The sequence below is a fragment of the Eriocheir sinensis genome, chromosome 12 (assembly GCF_024679095.1).
Source record: "Eriocheir sinensis breed Jianghai 21 chromosome 12, ASM2467909v1, whole genome shotgun sequence".
Taxonomy (NCBI): Eukaryota; Metazoa; Arthropoda; class Malacostraca; order Decapoda; family Varunidae; genus Eriocheir; species Eriocheir sinensis.
The window spans coordinates 9121009-9126931 of record NC_066520.1 but is presented as its reverse complement, the minus strand read 5'-3'; positions in this window follow the sequence as shown (position 1 = coordinate 9126931).

The following is a 5923-nucleotide window of genomic DNA, read 5'->3' as shown; positions in this document are numbered from 1 at the left end:
GTGTGTGTGTGTGTGTGTGTGTGTGTGTGTGCGTGCGTGCGTGCGTGCGTGCGTGCGTGGTGTGTGTGTGTGTGTGTGTGTGTGTGTGTGTGTGTGTGTGTGTGTGTGTGTGTGTGTGTGTGTCCACGCGCGCTTAAGTTATTATTAGTAGAGTACGAACTAACTTTCCTCCTCTTGCCTTTGAGTCATCGACTTTGAGTGGGTTGGAGGCATTAAGGGAATAGTAAAAAGAAACTGAAGTGTTATCGCGAGAATATCAACAGCTGCAGCCAAGGAGGTAACTCGAGACAACTTCAACTGGCCTTACTTGATATATCTGATATATTATTGTGAAGGGTCACTTCTCTTTTACCCAGTGCCCTGTCCTGGATTACTTGGCGAGGCTAAAACGGAAAATAATCAGACATCGACGGTTGGACTGATCCACAGATACAGACAAATACATAGCTACCTGGTACCCTGGCTGCATAGGTAGACAAACTGACTGACAAAAAGACTGATCATTTAAAAAAAAAAAATATCCGTCCACTTTCTTGGTCAACTACTGGGTTTCTTGATTAATGTGCGTGCGTGGGAGGGTGTCCGTGCGTATGTATGTGTGTGGTGTGTGTGTGTGTGTGTGTGTGTCAGCGCGCGCAGCCTTGGCGTGTGTGTGCGCGCGGCCTTGGTGTGTGTGTGCCAAAGGTGTGTGAGACAGGACAAAAATTACATCCTTCAAAGTTTAGCATTGACTTATAAGGTTCCTTTCATGATTTTGAATACCTGACAGTTGCATATGTGGCCCACGATTGCTGCCGCGCTTCCGGGGTCACGAATATAAACTTTTCGCATCTGGGGGCCCGATGGCCGCTGGGTGAGGCTTTACGACGTGGCCCCAGCAGATGTGGCAAACCTCACCTCCTGTTTTAAGGTGGGAGAGCATATGACTGTTTTGCAGTATACATATCACGATGTACTTGATAATGATGTTACTTTGTTGTCAAGCTGTGTACCTTATCGTATGGCTGTTCTTTTTCCTAAGATATAATAGTACTCGGTGGCTAAAACAATATTGTCGAAAGTGAAGAGAATACTGATATGTACTGAAAATTTCACTGCTTGGAGGAAGAAAGTTAGAATGAAATTATATACTAAAGGTGGATGTTTGTTGCGTGTGTGTAGGGTGGTGGTGGAATGAAACGATATTCAGTAAGTTAAGGTAAAGTTGGGTGCAAACGCTATAACTGTGCGTGGCTGCGGTGGTCATCTCCGCCGCAATGACCCTTTGAGCTTGTGGTGGAAAGAACGCATTGCCCCAGGACATGGGCCAGTTGGAAGTCTGGGATTGCCACCTTCACCAGGCTTCCCCAGGTTCCTATTTATCGACCAGCCCGAAAGAGAGGATGAACAGCTGGGTAAACTGCATGCCGACTGCCAGGGCCGGGATTCGAATTTCGGTCCGCGGATTCGTAGCTACACATGCTAACCACAGCTCCATGGAGACGCAAAAGAAAATCAGCACTAATAACAAAATACCACCATGTACTGGAAGCCTCACTGCTTTGGGAAGTTCTTCATGATATGGAAGGATACGAAAAAAGTTGACTAGTCACTCAGAAACGAAAAACAATTGTCGCTCATAAATAAATCATTACTACCTATATCAGTGCTTGAAAAAAAGTTGTAATGAGTTGGAATATAAAAGAAAGGGGGAGAGGCTAGCCTGTGGAGATACTTGTGAAGGTTTCTAGTAATTTATAGGCCAAAAGAGAAGTACACATCGGTGCGCCAACCAGTCGAGTCTGTAACAGATAAAACAAAGTGATGGCGGTGGATTATCTCCTGCGTTACGTACGTCCAAAGTAACATGAGCATGGCAACGTGTTTTATTTATTCACCTTAAGAATACGCTCAGTGGCTCATTCTTGATTCTTTTTTTTTCTCTCCTCTCCTCTGCTCCCCTCCCCTCTCTTCTCCTCTCTCTCTCTCTCTCTCTCTCTCTCTCTCTCTCTCTCTCTCTCTCTCTCTCTCTCTCTCTCTCTCTCTCTCTCAGGCCGGCGTGGGGTATGGTGACAAAGTTCTTGGGTTTCCAGGGAACAATTTGTAGGCAGCGACAAGGCTATTAGGAAGTAAGGGAGGCGCACAGGTGCACGATATGTCTTTCCCAGTTTGTGTCTTCCTTGGCTGTATACTTGCGGTTTATGGTAAGAGGAGACACACGAAAAGCTATAAAAAAAAAAAAAAAAAAAAAAAAAAAGTAAATGTCCACAAGATACTTCCCCTATAAGAAAAAAAAAGTTTAAAGGATCACGAGGTTCTGTTTTTGTGTGACATTTAACGAGATGCTCTGAAATTAAGATAAGGGAAAAGGTCAGCAAAAACAATAAGATGGGGCTGCTCTTTTTGTGATTTGTATGGAAGTTAATTCTTTTCAAGTTTTAAATCACAACCTCAACAAGGAGAATATGTTTAATAAATAAGGCAGCTACGGAAACCCAACTAAAGCAAAACGAAGAAAGTTTTCAGAAACAGGAACGGAAAGAGAATGGTAATGTTTTTTTTTTTTTTCCCGTCCCCCCAAGGTAGGAGCGCTAATAGTGAATGATCATCCAAAATAAAATAAAAAATATCCCGTGTCTGAAATGAAAGACTGCTTATTTCTCAAATCGTAGTATGATGCATTTATGTAGAAAAGATCATTTCAATATCCCACTCAGTTTTCTAGTTTATTATTACCAGTGCGTTACAAAATGGTGAACATACACTATAAAATCCAATGACGAATACCCAACATCAATAGTGTAAAAACGTGATTCAAGTTATTGAAGTTAAACAAAATATGACCGCTATAGATTTTTTTTTTATATTTTTTTTATTTTTTTTACAGGCAGAAACCAAAGGGATTCCTGTACATGTAAACTTTCTGACCTCCTCTTCCTCCTCCTCCCTCAAAGCCCTTGTGGTCATCCATCAGAAAGTTTCTCAACTCACGCCTCCAGTGTTTTCGGGAACACGTCGAACTTTAAAGAATTTATTATGAGTCTCACTTTTCAGCTTTATTCACCGTGAGACTTCTTTCACTGAGTGAGTGAGTAACAAAATGAATGATTTGTGTTGCCGTTAAAAAAAATATATATACATAATTGACCTTTTTAACCCTTCAATTCTTTTAAAAAGCTATCTGTTTTTACTTTGCGGTAATATGAAGAGGAATGAATAAATACAAAAATATATATATTGAAAAGTGGTCGAACCATCAAAGTAAAAATAAATTGTTGATGAAACGTTATAAAAAAAGACAAAAAATACGAGGAAAAATGCTTCCTAAACTACTTTTTCAAATTCACTTTTTTCCACTGACATTTCCCTCTCACACGTATTCGCTCACTCTTTTGCAAAAAATGCAAAAGGAAAAAAATAAACAAAGCAATGAATAAATAAAAGGAAGCGACGAGAGAAAATTTGAGTAGCATCATTTTCTGCCTCTCATCTTCCCTTCACAGGTATGTTGCGTCACCTGTGTTCAATTAGCTTTCAACCCCCCTCCCCCAAAAACAACTACCGGCACTCTGGTAATAGAATTTACCCAGGTTTCTCCTCCTGTCAGACAAGGAAGGGACGAGGGCCTCCCATACGAGGTTATGTAAGATGATGTTAAATTATAATGACAATACGAAGCACCGTTAATGGATGACTGTCGAAATGAGGGTGAAACAGTTTACTCAAGAGTAAAAATAAAATAATGATAAAAGTGAAGTATTTTTCCTTCCCTTTCTTCTAGAAATATATCTTAGACAAACTACCAAGCTCATACACTTTCTCTTGTGTGTGTACCTTATCTTTTGATGCAGGTTCTTGACAAGATTTGCAGTGCTGAGATTGGAGCATATAAAAAATATAAAAAACTGATGAATGAAACTTCTTTGAGCGACGTAAGTAACAAGGAGTAAATATATGAATACTGTTCATATGTAACACAAAAGGAAAGCACAGCAAACTAAAGAAGCTAGTTATGTGGTAGAATCTAACCAATGATGCTCTGAACAAATATAAAGATAGCGTTGTGAAAAGAAGAAACGAAATTTAAATTAATGAATATTTGAACTCAAAGGTATAACATACAGGTATAAAAACATCTATCATAAGCCTGAGTTAAGCTTTACCGCTATCACACCTGCAGCCAACCACTCAGGTACTGGAAGTGCAGCAGCGCGCCACAATACACATTATATAACGAGGCAGAACATCCTGACCTCCATCTTCTCTCTTTTACCTCAGATAGGATAGTGGGAGATTCGTAGGAATTAAGGAGGAGGGGCATGTCACAGAACAGCACAACACAGCATAACATCATACCACACTACAACATAATGATCTCCACCTTCCCATCTCCAATAAAAAAAAGGACAGCTGGTCGCGGCGTGAAGATACAGTGGATGAACACTATACTTCAAAACAACACAACACAACGGAGCAAAACAAGAACTCGACCTTCACCCTCCCAGTTTTCCCTTAAAAGAAATATCTGGGCGGCGCGCGGTATTGAGGGAGAAGGTGAGCGGAACAACACACTGCAAAACAACAAATTGAGCTGCACTTCCCTCCACAATAAGGAAACGGAGGCTGAGGGCGGCGTGTCCCTGACGGCGCCTCCCATCACCGTCAATGCCACCTCCAACCAGGCAGCCAGTCAGCCTAAGAGCAAAGCCTCGCCAACAGACAGCCCAGCCATCCAGCCAACACGGCACCACCACCACCACTTCTATGTACTTCTACTACTACTACTACTACTACTGCTACTATTACTACTACTGTTATTAATTGTTTTTCGTTTTCCTACTTTCGTTTTCCTTAAATAATATATTTTGTAACTGTTCCTAATGATGTTGTGAGACTTAACTGTTAACGGTGGTGACGGATGAAATTATCGAGAGGTAAAACAATAATAATTAGATCTGCTGCTCACGTGAGAGAGAGAGAGAGAGAGAGAGAGAGAGAGAGAGAGAGAGAGAGAGAGAGAGAGAGAGAGAGATGCTCAAGGATTACCTCCAGGGGAGGACCCTTCAGGTGGTGATCAACGGGCAGTCATCAAGGCCTTCACCAGTGCACGCCTCAGTTCCACAGGGTTCTGTGCTCGGCCCAATCCTGTGGAACATATATATCGACGATCTCCTCCGGCAGCTATCGGCAGTGTCAGCCTACGCCGATGACTGCACACTCTCCCGCTCCTACTGCCGCCCCGACAGCCAGCGAGCCGTCGAGGACATCAACAGGCAGCTCAGCCTGGTGGAGCAGTGGGGTGAGGAGTGGCAGGTCACCCTCGCCCCGGAGAAGACGCAGGCCATGGTCATCTCACGGTCCCCAGACGCCTCTCGAGCAGTCTCAAACCAGCTGCGTCTTGGAGGTAAGTCTGCCCCTCCAGGATCACATCATGGTCCTGGGAGTGTCTGTGGACCAGAGCCTGCGCTTCGACCACCACGTCCGAGCTGTTGCCCGCCAGGCCTCTCTGCGAGTCTCTGCCCTGCGAAGAGTGGCGGGATCCCTCGACCCACGGGGCATCCTCACTTTCTTCAAGGCACAGATACGTCCGTATCTGGAGTACGGTGCCCTGTGCTGGATGTCGAGTGCTGCCACCCACATGCAGAGGCTCGACGCAGTGCAGCAACGAGCACTGCGTCTGGTGGAGGCCAGCGAGCACCTGGAGGAGTCGTCTGCCACTGTGACGTCGCTGGACCAACGCCGTGATGTCTCAGCACTGGTGGTGTGCCACAAAGCCCAGGTGCAGGGGGTTCCCCACCTCAGCAGCTTGAGGCTCCCTCTACGCGTTGCCCAGAAGCTCACCCGGACTGCACTCGCCAGTGACCAGCTTGTGGAGGTGCCTCGATCACACTCCAGGCAGCACCAGCGCACATATACAGCCAGGACCACACGCCTGTGGAACATG